The 22,083-nt window shown below is 36.9% G+C and overlaps 1 protein-coding gene across 5 annotated transcripts in view; it reads left to right on the top strand.

Annotated features, from left to right (window-relative positions):
• The window catches only part of LOC123876409 (protein lin-10-like), a 173,326-nt gene that overhangs the window by 71,955 nt on the left and 79,288 nt on the right, over positions 1–22,083 (top strand). The window contains exon 1 of one of the 5 annotated variants that reach the window (XM_045922659.1): positions 394–554. The exons of the other annotated variants lie outside the window; for them this stretch is intronic. The gene's annotated coding sequence lies outside the window, so the exon portion shown is untranslated. Of the gene's footprint in view, positions 1–393; positions 555–22,083 lie in introns of those variants that run through there. 5 annotated transcript variants of the gene reach the window in all.

Here is a 22,083-nt window from a genome sequence, read left to right on the forward strand (position 1 = left end):
CACGCAACAATAGCTTGACAAAGTTGTGGGCATCACTTTATACACGGAGAGAAGCTATATCCAATCAAGATAGAGTATGGTACGGAATATCTGAATATTGTGGGTGGCCACCTATAGGATAAACTCTACTGAGACAGATGAGAAAATGGAAAAATATTGAAAATAGAGAGACCCATAGCGTCTTTACATACTGAATATCTTGGGGTTTGTACATCAACGGTGTTCACCCATGAATTCTGTCAAGCAAGGGGGGGACCCTTCAACACGCTATCGGAATTCGGAAACCTAGAAAGGTTTGACAAGACCATTATGCGAATCCATCCCCTACGCAAGTAACTCGCGACGCATGCGCGGTTTGAACCGTTTCACCCGCAGTTACGTCCCTATCAGCCGTCAGTGCACACGTAGCCCGCCTCAGCGCGGTGACGCAGTGACGTCCCATATCGATAACTTATCGACAACTCATCAAATTGTCGAAACGTGTTAACGTGCAGTGTTGGGGAGTGATGTATGCGGTGAATGGATTGCGCCTGAACAACTAGTCTGGTTGTGATGTAAGTGCCATCTGTCTGAGTACTAATTTGGTGTTTTTTCTCTTATTACGGAGTGCCCATGAGCTTAATTGGACCACAATCTAGCCTAATTCGTGCCTACCCTAACCTTAAACTTAAAAATTATGTTATATACCTACTTGTACTCTTGTACTAAGAAATTGTCCATTGACGCAACTAAGTCTTCCTTGATTAATAAAGAGACAATTTGTTGTACGTGTATGTGTTTCTCCATAAATATGTAAAGAAAGAAAGATTATATTGTAGTGGTATTAAAGAAAAAAAAAAAGATAAATACCTATTTATTTAGTTTTGGTGTAGCCTGCAGCAAACAGAACATATTTTAACCCAAAAGGTTAGGTTACGTATATCTGTAAACCACTCAAAAAGGGCAATGTGACTGTTTTCCCTAAAGAACTATAGTCTGTACTACGTACATTCTGAACCGATTTAATAGACTACAAGTTAAAAAGTGAATAGTTAATTTTCAATTGAGTGTAACAACAATAATTCTTTATTTTATCAGTAGTCATATAAGTGATAATAAGTGATAACAACGTCAACTTTAAGGCTGTTTTTTAACCAGGGAAGTTCAAAGATTTCAAGAGTTCAAGAAAGCTATGTTAGAGAATCGCTTTTTCAAAGTTTAGGTTATCTAACCTCTGGTGCAAAGCAGTCCAGGGCCCGGGATAATCCGGTTACTCACGCCAATATTTAACGCCAATATTCATTACGTTTCAAGCGCATTTGACTGATCTAAAATAAAATCTCAATTTTTGGGATTGGCTGTTTGAGCCATTTTTCTGAAGCAGTGAATTTCAGCCAATAGTACGAGAGCGTCATAAAATCAGAGGTGATTGCGATCATCACACTGTAACTGTCGTAATCATCTTTGATTGGCTGATATTCTGTCACCACTGACTGAAATGCACTGCTGTGTAAAAAATGCTATACTTTCAGCCAATCACAACAATTGAGACTGTAATAATGATTGATACTCCAGAATTGACCAGTCTTACCGTGTTTGACAGCTATAGGTGTGACGATTGCAAATAGCCGCTGATTTTATGCCACTCTTTCACTATTGGCTGAAATGTACTGCTGCAGAAAAATAGCATAAACTCAACCAATCACAAAAATTGAAGTTTTATTTTAGATCAGCCGAATGCGTTTGAAACGTACAGAACTTTATATTGGCACGAGTAACCGGATTTTTCCGTGCCCTGGACTGATTTTCACCAAAGTTTAGATAACCTAAGCTTTGAAAACTAGCGATCCTCTAGCACTAATTCAGCCAATCACAAAAATTAGGACTATAGGATTGATGCAGCATTTTCGTAATCGATCAGCTAGTTATAGCCATCAATGTACTGCGTCGCGTCCATGTTTTCTCCATATGTGATTATAATATAATATTACTGTTACATAAATCGGCATTGTTTAAGCGCTCTCTAGGAGCCGTACGAGCTAGAATGTCAAGGAGAGTGTTGACGTAGTGCTTTCCAGCTGTTTCATAACCGGTCGTCTTTTCAAGGACTTACGTTTCGTGTTTCGCATGTTTCGGTACGAACTACGACAAGAATTTTCGGTTTTTAAACTACGGATGTTGTGGATTGTTTTACTTAGTTTTATTTTTTACTAACTCGTGCCTCCAACTTTGTCCGCGTGGTTTTAAAATCCCGTGAGAACTTGATTATTCCAGGACAAAAAACTATGTACTACATAGTATGGAGTACATATACTCTCCAGGTCTTTGAGTAGGTACATCCAAGAAAAAAAACCACGTTGATCCATTGCTTCTTTGCGGCGTATTGAAGTACAAACCAACAAACCAATCAAAATACACATTCACGTTTATAATATTAGTAATAATAAAAACATAAAGAAAATTGCTATCAATAAATTACTTAATAATTGTTACGCGTAGGCGGTCGTGATAAATTATTCAGTATTACAACTAATTACAGTAGGTAGTTTTTCAATTGCGGTTTTGTCTCTAACCACGGTCTCCCAACGAGATGGGTCGCGGCCGAAATTTACCTACCTACTGTAAATTAATTTTATCAAATGTAAATATCTGATTGGACTTCGTCTGTGTTGGTGTTAGCTGGCGGGCGTGCTCTGCCTTTTTGGAGTGTTTTTTTTGTTAAAACTGGCTGGAAAGCGCTCTAAAGGGGTGCCGTGCTTATGTTGGCGAGCGCCGGCATAGACGGGGTCCATACTTGTATATTTTAACTAACTTGTTACAAATAACTACAAACTTAACATTGGCTAATCTTTGTAAAGCCAGAAGAGAGAGAGAAAAAAAAAATCTGATTTTATTGAATGTGATTCTATCACCAGTTTTATGTTACATTACAACCATAGGTCTATGCTTGACTCCAATGATATTAAGACTACTTCGGAAGGCAGATTCCACTGGGAAGATCATTAGGTAATTTCAAAAGACTTTTACAAAGTTTTAAAAGAATCGTCATCATTAATCGGAAGGTAGCTTCTACCGAGAAGATCCTTACTTTCAAAAGTCTTTTACTGATTTTAAGAAGGACTACCTCAGAATAAACATACTACGGGGGCGATTCTAAAACCGATGCAGACTACTCATACAGAAGGTATTCTAAATTCAAAAATATTTATTTCATGTAGGCTCTTGTATCTAGACTCCAATGATATTAGGCTACCACGTCTGTGCCGGTTCGGAAGATCGTTACTTTCAAAAGGCTTTTACAAAACTTTAATATTTAAAATGGAAGCTGACACGAACCCCGTATTACCCCTAGTACGAGATTGTACATTTTAAAAAACTTAGATAGTCTTCGAATTTTGATTACGTTACGTTACGTAATCGAACGTAACGTAACATAACGTTAAGAGCAAGCGTGAGTGGCTTTTCTCCATACAAACGTATTCTCCTGTTTCCTTCGTGGATAATGTCTCTAGAGCAATGATTTTTTTCACAAAAATCTAGGTCTCATTAATGCGTGCCTGTATGTTTTCCTTTTTTCCAAAACATAATCACGAAAATAAATATGACAATCCGAAAACCCGAAAAAATCGCCAGTTTCAACCGTCAGGTTCAGACGACTGTTATACAAATTTGATAAGTTTTTAACAAAAAAGCAAAACATAGGAGCAAAGATATACTTTTCCTCTAAATTTTGGTATAAGAACCATCGAGATCTGTCCAGTTTTGAAGAAGGAAACAGCAAAATACGAAACGTCTTTTGGTCGAGGTTTTTGGTAGGTAAAATCAGCCTGAGCTGCAGTTGTCCCTTTCGCAGTTTACGGGGGCAGGTTGGAGGTGAGGGAGGGTAAAGCTTACACGTACACTAATAGGGAAGTGGCACTTGATCATATTTTTATCGATACTCTAGTGATGTACACCGATGTCGATACTTACACGATACAATGATTATTTTTATTTATTATCGTGTGATTGTAAGTATTATTTTTTATTGTTGAAGCAGGGTTGAGATACTTTATATCGCGATTGCAATCATTTATTTTTAACCGACTTCCAAAAAAGGAGGAGGTTCTCAATTCGTCGGAATCTTGTTTTTTAATGTATGTTCCCCGATTACTCAAAGACCCTTAGACCGATTGGGAAATTTTTTTTTGTTTGAAAGGGTATACTGTGCAGGTGGTCCCATATGAATTTGGTGAAGATCTGATGAATTTCTTCGGAGATGGAGAACAGAACTCCTCAATGGATAAGAGCAAATTGCTCGCGATCAGTGTAATAGCTTAGTAAACAGTAGGCTTTAACTGGGCATAGCATATTATAGTACAGTGGGGCCACTAAAAGTTGTGAAATAAAAAAAAATCAAAAGAAAAATAAAACCGACTTCAAAAATCACACACACTAAAAAGTTAAAAATAATTTTTGTTTTAGCTACACGTGTAATGTACCTACTACCTAGTGTTGGCAACACCTCGTTCTCACGTTCTGTGTTGCTTGGTGTTGGTGGTTATGCTGTGGTCGTGACGTCAGAGCCCCCTCCATCGAGACGAAAAAGATGGCGCTAGGGCGAGGACGTGGCGTGGAACGACAAGCTTCAGTTGCTGTTTGCGCTCCGACCGATTTACATTGCATTATACGGGTTGATTTTACTATCTGAGAGTTTAATTGTTAACATCAGAAGTGTGTAGTAACTTACGCTTTGAGGAAAAATCGGTCGAAACGCAAACGTACTTTTCCACCTAGAGGTCTTCAAGTGCCAGGACACCGTCGGCCGCGATGGAAACGTAATAAGGTATCTCGTAAAGATACCGAAACTGTGAGTACTTTGAATAATTATTAAAGATTAAGTGAATATGGTTTAAATTACTAAATCGTATTCTCAAACTTTTGTATAGTCAGGTGAGATAATTCGTTACTAAACTAAGTTGAAGGTATCAGCTAAAAGTCTGGCACAATTTAATATTGCGTACAGTCTATAAGTGGTCCTCGTGGGAATAGTGATCGGTAAACGAAATTGTCTTTTAGTTCCAAATTCAAAGGAATATGTTTTTTAAAATGGTTAACTTTTAGTTTGTTCGAATTTTATTTTGGAACTAAATGTTAAATTCACGTTTGTCTCAACTTTTTTTCGAACAAAATATTATTTAAATTATAGTGGGTCAATTATTATAGTAGCATCAGTAATATACGTCCTTAGAAGATAATAATTTAAAAACGTGTGACGATTGAGCTAGTTATTTACATAGAAGTTTTTATAATAAAAATATTAAACATGTGGGTAGTATACGTGACGAACAAGTTAAAATGTTATAGTGGTAGTGGTAAAAGTAATCGAAGAATGTCTTAGGTGAAATGTTAGCTCAGATATAAATCATGATAACCAATCCCGAACTCGTATACTGAAATGAAATGAAATTTATTTATTTGCTGAATATCAGTTGTTGAGTTCAAAATTATAACTAAGTAGCGACCTTCATATTCTACTTCATAAGCATGCAAATATTTAATACTCATCAGGAATAATCCGTACAAATAATCCTGATGAGACCAAAAAGTGAATTAATTTCTATGGTAACATGTCTCTTAATTAAATGTCAATATTAATGTTATAATAATAAGTTATTATATTAATTGTAAGTAAATTTTACATAATATATGGGGTTAAAAAGTGTATATTTTTGATACATGTCACGAGGCGTTTATGGATACCGGAAGTAGTTGTCCGCGCATATCAAAATCGTTAGTAAAGGGATTTCAGTTTAAAAACATTTATTTATCAATAAAGAGCATAACAGTCTTTTAGATATCAGGAATTACAGCTATTTACATTTACAATGGTAGGTACTTACGCACATGATATCAAGTATCCATTTTAGTACTTCATATTATCTACATTGAATAATTGTGTGGGTAAGTAATAACATCCATACGTTTATAATACTAGTTTTTAGGGAAGTTTTCGTAATTGTTCTTCTTTTAAAGCATAATTGGGAGTGTATATATCCTGTTATTATTTTCCTGATAGGAATACAAGTTTGGAGCGCATACGAGTGACTTATATTTAGAATTTTCGTATCTTTATAGAGGTAATTCTTTATTCTTTCTTTATTTGCATTCATGTCTTACATCATAAATAAAAAAATATCATAATATTACAACATGAAGCCCCGTTGGGGCGTTGCAAAGTAAAACATATGTAAATAATCAAAGGTAATATTACAATTCTTATGAAATATGAATAGCAAAAATTATGAATTAATTATATGGTCATTAAATAAAAATAAAATAAAAAGGTCACATATAAATAAAGATTATGGGAGTTTTCAAATTATGTCCTATTATAACTAATCAGACTTTAAAAAAAAGTACTTACAAATAAAAAGTGGTTAACAAAGTTATTACAATCTTCTTATATCGTATTATCATATTATTGAGGTATATTCATTCAATAGTTCATGCACACTGTAGTAACATTTTTGGATTAGCCATTTTTTTTAGTATTGTTTAAATAATGTTTCTTTTGTTTTATCTATTATTATTGCTATACAGGTTATTTAAATCAGTAAATATTTAAAAAAGAGCCTTTGTTGCAGTTTTAAATAAGTACTGTACAGGTTTACCTTAGTGCTACCTAAGTAAATAATTAATTAGATAGATAATAACTTTAAATTATTACAGTAAAGATTATTTACATATGAAGTTTAAGTTTTATTTTTTATATTCTGCGTGCTCATCGACATAGGCATCCCCTTTTCGATATACTATTCAATATACAATAGAATAGAATAGACTAGACTAGAATAGAATATGATATAATAATTCAAGTAAACTTTTACAAATGCTTTTGAATCGTCAAAATAATTTACCATGCATTACAATATGATGTTTGACTAGATCGTTATAATATTAGGGCGTACTTTTGGCATACAAGATGAATAATTTTACGTAAGGTTTCTATTTAAAGATAAAGCTGAATTTTTTTGTTGATACAAGGGTTTTTAGCAGAATTACAAAAGGGTAATAAAAAAAAAATGTGTTAACATTCCTTTTGATTCAATTGCGTTAAGCGAATTTATTTTTACGTTATAGGTATGTACCTATTGGGTACTAGGGAGTAATAACTTGCTTGGACGGAATGTAACAGAGTGATCCGATTTGGTTTATCCCCGAGAAAAGTAATGTAGTAGTAGTAGACTCGTATACACATTGACCTCTGAAAGCATTTTAGCTATTTTTTGTCCATCCAAACAGAGAACCGTTTTGTATACATGTACAAGTCGATTAGATTGAACTAGAACGAAGGTAAAAGGATTGTACATTATATTTTAATAAAATAGACACAGACAGACTAGTAACGATGAAAGTAATATTTCTCTTCAGAGTTAGAACTATTGCCTGTAGTCTGTTCAATTCAAAAATTTGTTGCATTTGATGTGTACCTGCTTCAAAAACAAATAATAATTACGGATTGTGGTGTGTATAGTATGATAATGAAGCTTTATTTAGTTTGTAAAGTCATAGTATATCATTAATAATGCAAATTAGAATAATATTTAAAAAAAAAAATAACTATGATTTATGTTGGTAGTTAATACCTAATATTACAAATTTGGGTAAAAGCTTCACATTTGCGTTGAACAAAGAAATATTCTTGTCCGGATAGCTAAGTGGGTATTATTAACTTGAGAGGGTAGACAAATGCAACATTTTTATGCTCTCAGCTGCAATTCTGTGCTATAATCAGGACAGGCCGAAAATAATAAAGAGTGACAGTAAGAGTATATTGTGCGAATAGAAATATTCGATAGCATACAGTGGCAGTAGATGAATTCCCTGCGTGAATGGACAGATGAATGAGTTAAAAAGAAAGTCTTGGTTTTGGCAGTGGCATGCATCGGTGTCGCTCATAATCCATGACTCTCTGTTTATCATTTTTAATTAACCTAATAATTATTTGAGATAGCGTAATTAATATTTGCATATATGGAATATGAAATACCAATTATTATTATTGTTTGATACTAGAGTAATTCATGAATTAAAATAGTTTGTGGGTTATAAGATTATATTTGGTGACCAACCCTCGTAATTAATAATGCAGTGAACTAGTGAAATCATTAATATAATTGCAGTTAAGATATTGATTAGTTTAAAAAGTGATAGTTTTAGTATGATAATAATTATTTAAAGTTAACTTTGATAGCACCAGCTTTACAATCAAATGATCCGTTTATAATAATAAATCATTGATAGTTAAAATAAAATGGATGAGATCAAATATGATTGTATGCACCGGTGATCCCTTGCGTGGATGCGCGGTAGATAAAGATAGTGTGGTGATTGCATACGTGGATGAATAGTGTCGGAGCACTGTGTGGGTGCACGATGCTATGGCATTGAGTATGTGTTCAGAATTTAGTAAAGAATTTTGAGATTTAGTAAAGAGGTATGATCTGATTTTAATCGTGAGTGCTAATGCATTGCTTCTTTAAAGAATATTCATGGAGTATTAAAAACCGTGTTGGCAAGGCTACCTTGTGTATTATGTTGAGTAATCTATTTAAAATTAAGTATGTATAGCAACATAATTGATACAGCGAGCCGTGATAAAATTTTGGAAGATTAATTAGTTGGAATATTGCACCATGGATATAAGATATCACACTGGGATACGAAGCTTGAACTTTGATAAAATATTCGAAAGATAATTGGGAATATTGTACCATGAATATAAAATATCACATTGGAATACGATGCTTAAACTTGAAGGCGAACTTGGTACGCTTAAGTGAGTGAAATGCTCTTTAAGTGCAAGTGGTCTTCAAGTGATCTTCTACGATGCTTGACCTTGATGGCGAACTTGGTACGCTTAAGTGAGTGAAATGCTCTTTAAGTGCAAGTAGTCTTCAAGTGGTCTTCTATAATGCTTAGAACTTGATGGCGAACTTGGTACGCTTAAGTGAGTGAAATGCTCTTTAAGTGCAAGTGGTCTTCAAGTGGTCTTCTATGATGCTTGGAACTTGAAGGTGAACTTGGTACACTTAAGTGAGCGAAATGTTCTTTAAGTGCAAGTGATCTTCAAGTGGTCTTCACCAACTTGGTACGCTTAAGTGAGCGAAATGTTCTTTAAGTGCAAGTGGTCTTGACCAACTTGCTGCATTTAAGTGAGCGAAACGCTCTTTAAGTGCAGTTGGTTTTCAACTACGACAAATCTGGTCCCCTAAGTGTGGCAAAGTCCCTTTAGATGCGGTTGTTTTGTTCTTTAAATTGAAAGCTGTTGTTGTGATGAGTGATAACGAATGGACAATATTCCTGGATCTTACGAGTACATAGTGGAGGTGTCTTGTTAAGTTGCGAGCTGTCGTATGATTGTGAAGTGATAAGTGACAATGAATGGGCAATATTCCTTAGGAAGTTAGGAAGGATCCTTACAAGTAGGTAATGTGAATCAGGTGTTAACGGTTGTTTATTTTGCAGTAATTTTATCCCGACTCGTGGGGTGCCCGGGGCGGGCACCATGCAGCATGGCCGTGTTGGCAACACCTCGTTCTCACGTTCTGTGTTGCTTGGTGTTGGTGGTTATGCTGTGGTCGTGACGTCAGAGCCCCCTCCATCGAGACGAAAAAGATGGCGCTAGGGCGAGGACGTGGCGTGGAACGACAAGCTTCAGTTGCTGTTTGCGCTCCGACCGATTTACATTGCATTATACGGGTTGATTTTACTATCTGAGAGTTTAATTGTTAACACTAGGTATGAAGGAGGGCGAGCTTCACTCTTGGATTTCTAATTTTGTTATGCTCGCTCGACTTCATACCTAGGTACATTACACGTGTAGCTAAACAAAAATTATTTTTTACTTTTTAGTGTTTGTGGTTTTTGGACAACTCACGCTTGACCAAAAAATTGATTCCACCAAAATTGTTTTCATAACAAGTGTAAATTAAAAATTTTCAACACCCCCGACAAATCATTTTCAAATAAATAATTATGTATATCCTTGATCTAGGCAACGTCCATCTTGACAGCTTGACATTTGTCAATTGACACTTGAATATTATGAACCTAAGGGTTATCTAACCTTCTTTTCTACAAGAAAACTAGAAAATAGCTGATAACTTTTAAACGGCTGAACCAATTTTTTTGGATTATAGCTAAGAACACTCTCGATCAAGCCACCTTTCAAACAAAAAAAAGTAAATTAAAATCGGTTCATTCGTTTAGGCGCTACGATGCCACAGACAGATACACAGATACACAGACACACAGATACACAGACACACAGATACACACGTCAAACTTATAACACCCCTCTTTTTGGGTCGGGGGTTAAAAAGAGAGCAAATGGTTTCTAAGACGATTTCTTTGTATCTTCTATGGTTTCAGATTTCCCCATACTGTCCAAGTTAAAAAAAACACACTGTATAGTATATAGTATTATAGTATTAGTAGTAAAAGTATAGATAATATCATAAAATAAATGAAATAGTTACTTATAAAATATAAGTAGGTAACAAAATTATACTTGCCTACGATTTTTCTTCAGTCGATGAAACAATTACACAAAATCCGATATTCAAGCCGAGTCAAAACAGTGAAGCAAAGATTCGAGTCCGTTAACAATAGCCAAATCAATAATAAGAGCGGGTAGGTAAGTTTAGGTATTAGAGTAACGCAAGCTGCAGTCGTCGACATCCACATCCGACTAAAAGCAAAGCAAGCGATCGGCGGAGGCGCGGGTTGGGAGGGGCGAGGGTGAGCGTGGGAAGCGGGCGGCCGGCACACAAACACACTACTCGTTCACACATTGATAACTCGTTTGGTACTCATGCGATCGGGCGCAGCGCGACGGCAACAGTTTCTTCCAATACCTACTCGATAAATTTCTTTCGTCTCAGGTATGGTCTTAAAGTTGCCCATAAGATTCGTTTGTTCAAAGTCGTACCTATAAATTGTTGTATACAAACCATGAATTTTATTATGCTCGCTAGCTGTATCACTTCCCACATTATTAATGCGAAAGTGTTTGTGTGTCGGTATGTTGGTTTGTCCTTCAATCACGTTGCAACGGAGCAACGGATCGCTGTGATTTTTTGCATGCATATACCTGGAGAGTGACATAGGCTATTTTATCCCACGCGGTTTTAAAGAACTAAATCCACGCGGATAAAGTCGCGGGCATCAGTTAGTATTATTTAAATTACTCTGTCGTCTAGAAACAGTGACGTCCGCGTGAATTAAGATTTTATAAAAATCCTGTAGGAACTCTTTTATTTTATAGCATAGAATTTATAATATTAGTATGAAGTAAGCTGGTAGCAAGAATGCGTCATCGGATTTCGTTTTCGATAAGTTCAATTTATACTCGTTCTAGTCTGAAATGTGTTTAGAGTAAATTAAACGTGGAATAAAAGCGGCAATAAATATTTATTTGGAAACCCTAACGTAATGGGCCTTAATGTGACGTTTGAAAAGCGTTTGTTGGTAGAATAAATTATTGCGGTTTAAGAAAATTGCAAAGAATTCTTTTTTTAATTTCATTATTTAGTGATGCTGAGGCTGCCTTTCTGGAGATAAGCGCGAATGGGTATTTCAGTTTGTATTACTCTATGATGGGTAGCAAGGGAAATGTTCGAAACCCACAAATAAACAAACAACAAAAGAAGTCATGGGTTATTGTGGATTGTCAGTAGTTAATAATAATAACGTGCATTTTAATAAGGATGGATTTAAACCAGGTGAGAACAAGGATGCGTTGCTAGTCTATATAAGCACATTAGCGTTCCATGCCATCTTACAAGAAATAACACTTTTTTTTTGTAATTCACGGTTTTCGGCTATAAGCCATTGCTACCTAAGTACCCTATAGGTTGGATTCCCTGGATGAATCTCGACAGACACGATAGACAGACAGACAACGAAGTGATCCTATAAAGGATACTTTTTCTTTAGAGATACGGATCCCTAAAGAGAGCATTCTATCCTCATATTACTCTGTGATATTTTAGGGTGCTGTACCTCAAAAGGAAAAAACGGAACTCTTATAGGTTTGTAGTCTGTCTGTCTGTCCCATGAAACCCATACCCCTTTGTTTTCCACACGTTACCGTACCGGAACGGTAGATCACTTGGCGTCACGTCTTTTGCCGGTAGGATGGCAACTAGCCACTGCCGAAGCCTTCCACTAGACAAATGGGTGTGCACAAACAATAATATCTAGGTACTTATCAGAATGAATGGCCAGTGTGAGTCATACACTAGTCATCGAATTTAATATCCTCATAAGGGGTGAGTCCCCAAATGAATCAAATAGTGAGGGGATGGACGCGAGGGTTGGACTGGATATACCTACAGTTGATGCGGTCGGGATGGGCGGCTTAATATTGTGTTAACTTGATGAATGGTAAGATCCTTTGTTATTTTACCTTTGATGCACAATGGTATTTAGTTTTAGATTCCTTGATCTTTTAGTGAGAATTACTGGTAAAATTTGAATTTTGTTTTGATATAGGATCTTTTCGGGGATAGATTGACGTCTACTTCCCAGACGGAGTGTTCCATAGACATAGGTTTGGAAAGCAAATTCTACTGCGAAGAAGCAGACAAAGTTAGTAAAAAGTTAATGATAAATCTACCTCTGGATCGGCAGTTTAATAGAGGGAAACCTAAAACATATAAAATCTTTGAAAACATTGAAGAGTATAGAATGTAGCGGCTACACTCACGTACCTATTTAGTCGATGTAAACCCGACTAGTTTCGAACCCATCCGGGGTCCTTTTCAGGGTTCCGTACCTCAAAAGGAAAAACGGAACCCTTATAGGATCACTTCATGACCCTTCTAGGACATGTTCGGGCTTACATCGACTAAATAGGTGAGTACCTATAGCCGTAACAACTTATATTTATAATGAAAATAACTCACGATAATTTAAACAGTAAAATATTGAAGAGTATTACATAGGTGTGTTCGGTCGTCACTTCTAGCATCCCCTATTCACCCCGGGTGTATAAGACAAATGCAATTTGGTCTGTACGTGAGTTTCGATACAAAGGGGGATTCAGTAAATCAATTATCGATTGTGTGTTATACCTATTGCGAATATTGGAGTCACGATGGCTTTGTACAGGCGCTGTTTTTAATATATTTTTTGTCGATGAATTGAAAAATAATCGTTTCTGATGTTTTTAAATTGAATCAATTGCAGGAAGTATAAGATCTAATTTACGTTAGAATTTAGTAGTTTTGAAACTGAGTCATGCCTCTATTTTTGAGCTTTTAGTATTTAGTTCAATCACTACTTTGTACTGGTTGATTGGACTATGTACTTCAATTGTTGAATGAATTATAGTAATATTGGAATGCATGAAATAAATAAATGTCTAAATATATTGGCGAACATTTCTAACCCCCGGCCTAAAAAGAGGGGTGTTATAAGTTTGACGTGTGTATCTGTGTATCTGTCTGTGGCATCGTAGCTCCTAAACTAATGAACCGATTTTATTTTGTTTTTTTTTTTGTTTGAAAGGTGGCTTGATCGAGAGTGTTCTTAGCTATAATCCAAGAAAATCGGTTCAGCCGTTAGAAAGTTATCAGCTCTTTTCTAGTTACTGTAACCTTCACTTGTCGGGGGTGTTATAAATTTTTAATTTACACTTGTACAAAGATCTGAGTAATTCTTATGTTGCGATGGCGGACTTAAAACAGCTGATCTTTTTGGTGCTTTTCGACGCAAGTGGCGTTTTAACGTTACCTACTTTCGTACGAAAAAAGTTGACCGAAACAAAATTGTTTATTAACTTCTGACGGTATCGGTTTCCTCAGTGTTAACTTGTTTTGTTTTTTCTGTTCACTTTTCTTTACCAAAAGCACTTAGGTATTGATTTATCAACGGTTGGTACTTCTAATGAATTAATAAGTAAGTATTAAACCAATACATTAGACACATAAAGACTGGAGTACCAGCGTAAAAGCCTTTTACTGGTTTTAGTACATTAGATAGGGGTACCGATACAATTATACCTATCGGTACAGAAAGTGGGGAAATTTGCATATCGGTAATACAAGTCGTTTAGATAGTAGAATTGCGGTCTGCCTTTACTGTTTTATCGAGTTACTAGCAGCTCGACCTGGTTTTGCACGGGCACTAATACTAATATATATTAGGTAGGCATGTGTCTGTCTGTCTGTCTGCTTCGTTTTCACAGCCCATCTGTTAAACTGATTTTGACAAGATTTGGTATGGAGTTAGCTTACATTCTGGGGACTGACATAAGCTAGGCAGGTACTTTTTGCTCCGGAAAACCAAATAGTTCCCATGGCATTTTTGAAAACCGTAATTCACGCGGACAAAATCGCGGACGTCATCAATCTTTTTTTCTTTGTAGTTTTTAAAAAATTTTTAAACCTCACAATGATTTTAAAATAACAATTTAACAAGGTGCAACTCGAGGAAATGACCCTAAACTTTTTATTTAAAAAAATATGGCTCTGTGATGTGGTAATAGGTTTCTATAATTGTATTTCAACCATATAGATCTCATGTTTTACTAGCTGAGACACACAAACAGACGGACTAGATGGACTCGACGAAACCATAATATTATGATAGAATCAATCAATCAATTTATTGCGGGTTATCTACACTAGTTTATTCTAAACTTATGATAAGTACCTACAGCCAAATTTAGCCTTACGGCATGCAATATTTTACACTATTAGACACAATAATTAAATAAGTGTAAATTAAAAATTCATAACACCCCCGACCAGTGAAGGTTACAGTAACTAGAAAAGAGCTGATAACTTTCAAACGGCTGAACCGATTTTCTTGGATTATAGCTAAGAACACTCTCGATCAAGCCACCTTTCAAACAAAAAAAAACTAAATTAAAATCGGTTCATTAGTCTAGGAGCTACGATGCCACAGACAGATACACAGATACACACGTCAAACTTAAAACACCCCTCTTTTTGGGTCGGGGGTTAAAAAGAAAAATGAAACACAATTAATTCTAATGTCAAGTAATAATAACATAATAGAAACTAGAGAGGGATGATTTAATATAGTAGGTCGTACCCCTACATCAACTATATTAAAAATCGCTTCGTAAAAATTCGCTTAAGCCTGAGTTGGCAGACACTGGTTGACCCCAATAGCCTAGAATTTGCATACCGGTGTTAGAGGCTGTCTAGAACAAACTTGGCAGCTTGATGTACAGTTGGCCCCTACATAACAGTTCACGACAGTACCTAAGCCCTAATCCGCACGAGCGTTAAAAAGCGTTGCGTTAAAACCCGGCGTTGCGCTGAAAATACAAAATGCGCGTTAAAAAAGCGTGGACGTGTGAACAGATACTTGGGAATGCATTTGTTGTATTTGAACGATTCTTTAACGGACGTTAAAAAAAAGCTCTCGTGCGAATGAGGCCTTAGGGAACTTGTGACAAAAACGTCGAGGCTTCGAAGTCACTGGTAGCCTATGAATCGCCTATTTTTTAACCCCCGACCCAAAAAGAGGGGTGTTATAAGTTTGACGTGTGTATCTGTGCATCTGTCTGTGGCATCGTAGCTCCTAAACTAATGAACCGAATTTAATTTCGATTTTCTTGTTTGAAAGGTGGCTTGATCGAGGTGTTCTTAGCTACTAGTATAATTGAAGAAAATCGGTTCAGCCGTTTGAAAGTTTTTAAAATTTTGAGTTAAAATAATCTTTGATTTCACGTCACCATATCCTAATATTTGACATATCGTCGATTCAGGATCAAACCGAGATCCTACTCACTTCACTCTGCCTACATTGTCAGCAGGGATGACACAAACTTGTAGCTCCCAAGTTGACCTAAGCTGCAACTCAAATACGATGGCCTGCAGTCAAACCACAATCAGTACGAAACATGTCATGAATTTTGTCGTAGAAGTAACCCTAGCGCTCCCCAGTACCCAATTACCAGTAGTTTGGTTTTCAATATTAACATATCAAAATCAAATTTTGTAAACACTATTTATGATAATTTTTATGATAGTTTTTGTTTTACCTACACTTCAAGGTTTCTAAATAATTTCAAATACATAAGAAATGTGTATTTCTAAAATTAGACGGTAACAAACATTTACATGAGTACAAATTTTTGAGCTGATGCAACTCAATCGATATTTAAAGTGGCGCCCGCGTCTTACTTTAAATCTTTTGTAGTTTCTAACGTATTTTTTGTGTATTTATTTCCGTCTCACTGTATGGAAGCTAAATAACGAGGGTATACTGCTAAAGTCTAATATGTCTTTATTAGGTTGGGTAGGACTTATTGGGCTTAAATCGATTTGAGGCTATATACTGCTAAATCCAATAAGTTTTATTTGGGTTGGGTGTGACCTATTGGGTTTTAGCAGTTTAACCTCCAAATTATTATCTTTTCACATCCAGATAAAAAAAAAACTCGAAGATTATATTCGTGATGCGATGCCGAGGAAGATGGAACTCGATATTTTAAGTTAGGTACTTATTAAAGAAATGTTTTCATAACCGACGAGTGATGTAACTACGTCCCTACTAAAAGTTTCAACAAGTGTAAATTAAAAATTTATAACACCCCCGACAAGTGAAGGTTACAGTATTATTGCTAAGGATACCCGATCAAGCCACCTTTCAAACAAAGAAAAACTAAATAAAATCGGTTCATTAGTTTAGGAGCTACGATGCCACAGACACGTCATACGTTTGCGTAACCGACGAGTGTTGTAACACTTGTAACTACGTCCTTACTAGAACTTTTAACAAGTTTTTAAAGCTCTACTCCACACTACTTGCGTTAAATGCTTTAAAGTCAATATTCGAAGTGGCGCCCCGTCCGCGAGCGATTGGCACTGTCAGATACCGGTTGACCCAGAAAGGAAATTTGCATGCCGCTATCGGCTTGCTAGATTGCAACGGCTCGGCTGTTTTACACTCTATACTACTACAGACAAGAATTTAATTTAAATTCTATAGAATAGAAGTAGTGTCCACCCACGTAGCGTCGCTTTCAGGAAGGCATTCATTAAAGGCCTGGACAGACATAGCGCGGCGTTATTTTGGCGCGTGTAGAGTTGTAATCCTTCTTTAATAATACTTCTTTTTATCACGTATGCTACATTCGCATCTGCTTCTTTTTATCCTAGAAAATAAAAGAGTTCTCACAAGAATTTTGAAAACCCTAAATCCACGCGGATATAGGTAAGAGACCATTTAATGTATTCTAATCTAAGTAAATAGTAAAAGGAAAGCTGGATGAGTGACTGTTTTATCAAGGCACAGCTCAAACGACTGGACGGATTGGGCTAAAATTTGGCATGCTATTATGACGTACACATCTGCTAAGGATTTTTGAAAATTCAAGCCCTAGTGGGGGTAAAATAGTAGTTTGAAATTTGTGTAGTTCACGAGGACGAAGTCGTGCGTAAAGTAGCTGGAGTAAATCACAATACGGGGAGCCGACGGCAGCGGCGCGACGTCTATGCGCGCTCCATAATGTAAACGTGGGACACGCGTTGTGTTTGACCAAGCCTTGAACTTGCTCTGAGCTTTAAAAGTACTTCGTGCTTATAGATAAAATAGTGATAAATGATAATCGAGCAGCTTGAGTGTTTTTGTTTGAAAACGTCTCAACAGAAGTTTGTAATATATTGCGGTTTCCCTATTGTGCCTTCTTCATAATTCTACCACAAAACAGCGAGAAACTGTGAACCCTGGCACCTTTATGTGGTCGGTATCCAATCTACTCGTACGGAGCGTTTCTTCTCAATGTTTCAGATACTAAGATGTGGAATGCCCTTCCGGCGTGAGTTTTCTGCCAAGTATAACTTGAATAACTTCTTACCTTGAAGGAATGAGTGAATAGGCATCCTCTAGGCAAGCGCCTAACGTTGATCTCATCATTGCTCTGTTTCTCTGGCACGATTGTCGTCAAGCGCAAACCTATCTCACAATAAAAAAATAAAACTTTACGTCCGGTAAACTGTGAACGGGCTACAAAATTAAAAATAAAAGCTCGCCCGCGGGTCGCGAGTACCGCTTTTGTTTCAAGTGCATTTCCTTGTAAACCGTTTGAAAATATTAACACCATCGACTTTTCCGACCGCTTTTTGAAAAATAAACTGCGGTTAAGCGCACAGAGGCTAGAGTCGTGCTAGAGCACTGAAAGAGGCTGCAGAGATTAATTGCTAGAGCGGGGCTATTTTTGTTTGACCTATATTTTTGTGGCTATATTTTTTAGTTTTAAGAAAACGTGTTATCACACTAATATTATAAAGGCGAAAGTTTGTTTGTGTGTGTGTGTGTGTATGTTTGTTACTCCTTCACGCTAAAACTACTGGACGGATTGGGCTGAAATTTAGAATGGAGATAGATTATACTCTGGATTAGCACATAGGCTACTTTTTATCCCGGAAAATCAAAGAGTTCCCACGGGATTTTTAAAAAACTACGTCCACGCGAACGAAGTCGCGGGCATCAGCTAGTCTGCTATAATGATAAGGATGATAGCTTAGTTATTAAACATTCTGTCTTCTGTTCAGGGTATCTGGGGTTCGATCCCGGTCACCACCACCTTTCGGAGTTACCTATGTGTCAGAATACACATAAATAATACTTGCGTTATGTGCATTTTAACCACTTGAACAAGGACACTTTCACCAGAGTGAACTACTTAAATTGATTTAGTTAAACTTTTTATTACTGCCAAAAAGTGATCAAATTCAAATTCAAAATATTTTTATTCAATTAGACTTTTACAAGCTCTTTTGAATCGCCAAAAGCATCTACCATTGGTTCGGAATGCCTTCCTACCGAGAAAAATATAATTATAACGGTCTTTGTGCAAGTGAACTTAAAATTCATTTTGCTTTAACGAAGAAAGAAAACTTTGATATATAAGGAAACCTACATGCCTGGATTAATTAATTGATTTCTGATTGATTTTTATTTTCTGATTACTTATCACACCATAAAATACCAATTTTTTTTCTCCTTTTTTTTTCTTTCAAACTCCGCAAACGCCGGTAAGTTATTGAATATCATACATTTTCCGGTACTTCGAGTTTTTTGGTAGTTACCAATAACAGCTACCTACGTATAGGCAGCCGGGATTTAGAGGTGAAATTTGTAGTTATTCGAAAGCCTCAATTCATCAATAAAATAGCTTAAAAAAGCATACGTGTGCCGTTTTAATTAACAGAACAAAAACTTGTTCGAAAATCAAGCTGGGATGTTGTTTTTAAAGGCTTTTAACGTAGGCAAGAACTTCTTAGGGCCCAGACAGACGGGCTGCAGGATTGCAGCCGGGATGCAGATTATTTCTGAAAATATGAAAACGTTGTTTATTAGACACAGATATGTAAACACAGAACATAAACGCAGTTAATTGAGAAAGTTCGCAAATGGTAAACCCACCTTTTCTGTGGTGATCAAGAAAGCCCCTTTTCACTGACAACCCCAAACATTGGTTTCAAAACAGTCGTAATTTCATTTTAAAGGGTTGAATCATCCCTTGCTTGCTTGGCTTCATTTCAAAATATTATTGAAATTCTCCGAGGTTTCCTAAGTAAATAAGAATACCTTCCACATATTATTTAACCTACTAAAAGGTACCGATTATGTAAGTTACGAATTTGTACTGTACCTACTGGCAGAGCCGTGATAGTCTAGTGGTTAACGCCCGAAATACCTAATCTATCTATCTGTAATCTGTCGATAAGTTACTTAGCAATGTTGTTATTCGTCAAAAGTCTTTTTGACAAACAACAGCGTTGCTAAGTAACTTATCGACAAGTTAAAGATAGATTGAGCATTAATTTTGGCCGTTAGACGTTCGCCTACTATTTAGGAGTTCGGGGGTTCGATCCCGGGCATGCATCTCTAATTTTAGAGGTTTAACATGGATAGGAAATCATCGTTAGAAAACCTACATGCTTCCGTAATATTCTCAATGGTGTATGAAGTATGCCAATCCGCATTAGCTAGGTGAACTAAGTGCACTGTAGTGGGCCAGGGAGGGGTTGATCATGATGATGATGATGATGATGAAAGTGTTCATAAAACATAAACAATAATTGTTTAATGGTATCCCAAACGCTAAGCTGGCAACCCAAGCAGCGGCCATTTCCTCTTTCAACCACGTCTTACATGCAAAAACGCATCTGTCAAACTCCTCTGTAACTTATTTATTAAAATAGCTAATTTCAAATAGTTTTTGTGTAAAGTACTAGCATTTTTCGTGAATTCAAGCCTCAATAGTTCAGCGGTTATAGGAGCGATCTAAAATCCAAAAGGTTGGCGGTTCAATCCCCACCCGTTGCACTATTGTCGTACCCACTCCTAGCACAAGCTTTACGCTTAGTTGGAGGGGAAAGGGGAGTGTTAGTCATGATTAAAATGGCTAATATTCTTTAAAAAAAAATCATCCGCGTGATATAATTTATAGTAGATAGCACTTCACTCGTAAATTATTGTAATATGTATTACATGATTTAGCTCGTCCCAGTTAACTGGTAACGTATGTGGAACCATTACAATGACGATGTCTTGCGGTGTCTCTCAGTTGGCTTTGTCCACCCTGTCCCTGTTGTTTATTACACACTGCTCTGGTGTGAGCTGAGCTTTATTATGTAATCCGTAGCAGGCCAGTAACTGGTGACGTATGTGGAACATTGCAATGACGATGTCTTGCGGTAGTTCACAGTTGGCCTTACGCTTGCATAAGTCTATCCTGCCGCTGTTGTTTATTACACATTCCTGTGGTGTACGCTGAGCTTTATTATGTAATACGTAGCAGGCCAGTAACGGGTAACGTATGTGGAACATCGCAATGACGATGTCTTGTGGTGTCTACTAGTTGGCTTGATCGTTCGCTTCAGTCCACCCTGCCGCTGTTGTTTATTACACATTGCTGTGGTATACGCTGAGCCTTATTATGTAATCCGTAGCAATCCAGTAACCATTAACGTACTATGTGCAACATTATAAATCACGAATTCGAGCGTCGAAACACAGCGTTAAAGTAAAACGGACCTTAACTGCCTTGTTTTGAAGCTCAAGTTCATCCATACTTCTACAGCCAGTGCACCAAGCGAAATGTTGCAACATCAAAGTTGATAGTATTGATTTTTTAAATTTAAATTAAGGAGCTTTAGGTCAATTTTACTTTGACGTAATGTTTCGATCTCGAATTTTATCAACGTTGGCTGATATAAAAAATCACGTACTAAGCACACCTCAAGAGAGCGTTGCTACGATAGATATTTCGTAGCTATTTCGTAGACCCTAATATCAACAGACATAAATAAAATTGCAATCATCTAAGCTGCACATTCCGTGCACCGGTGTGTATCGATATCCCGTTTTCAAGCGTACGCCAAACTATGTATGTATCATATGTACTCATAAACACAATGGTTCCAACATCTATGCTCTTATTATAAGAGAGCGTTGCTATGATAGACATTCGTAGCCATTTCGTAGACTTTATTCAACGCTTTCCATACAATCGTCATTTAGTTCTCATTTCAATGTGGTACATTTAGTCCCTCGTGTGCGTTATTCGACGCAGTTGTAAGCGATCTATTTTGACGGATAAAAAGTACCTCGAGGACTGCCCCTCGTCTGTGCAGGCCTAAAGGCCGAGCTGCACTGCAGCGGTGCTGCGCGGCGCGTCGTTTTGCGTCAAAATATACCCTACAGATCGTTCAGTATAATGTGAACGGTATATGTGCTGCAACGCGTTGTGCAGCGCCGCTCTAGTGCGACATGCACCATACGTAATGATTGAAATAATATTTTGTCGCGCTGTGCAGCTCTGCGCAGTGCCGCCACGCTGTAAGAGTGGAACAACAAGATGCGTTACGACGTCGTGCAGCGCGGCACTGCACGCGCGACGGGTATGTGAGACGACTAGAGAGACAAAGCGGGAAGGGCGGTGCGTTGCAACGCCATACTTTATGCCGAAGTGGTACCGCAGTGCCCATGTGGCACCCACTAGGCACAGCGGTGCAACACACCGGAAACGCATCATGTGGCATCAGTCTAATGCAGACCGGCCTTTAT

The sequence above is a fragment of the Maniola jurtina genome, chromosome 2 (assembly GCF_905333055.1).
Source record: "Maniola jurtina chromosome 2, ilManJurt1.1, whole genome shotgun sequence".
NCBI classification, from domain to species: domain Eukaryota; kingdom Metazoa; phylum Arthropoda; class Insecta; order Lepidoptera; family Nymphalidae; genus Maniola; species Maniola jurtina.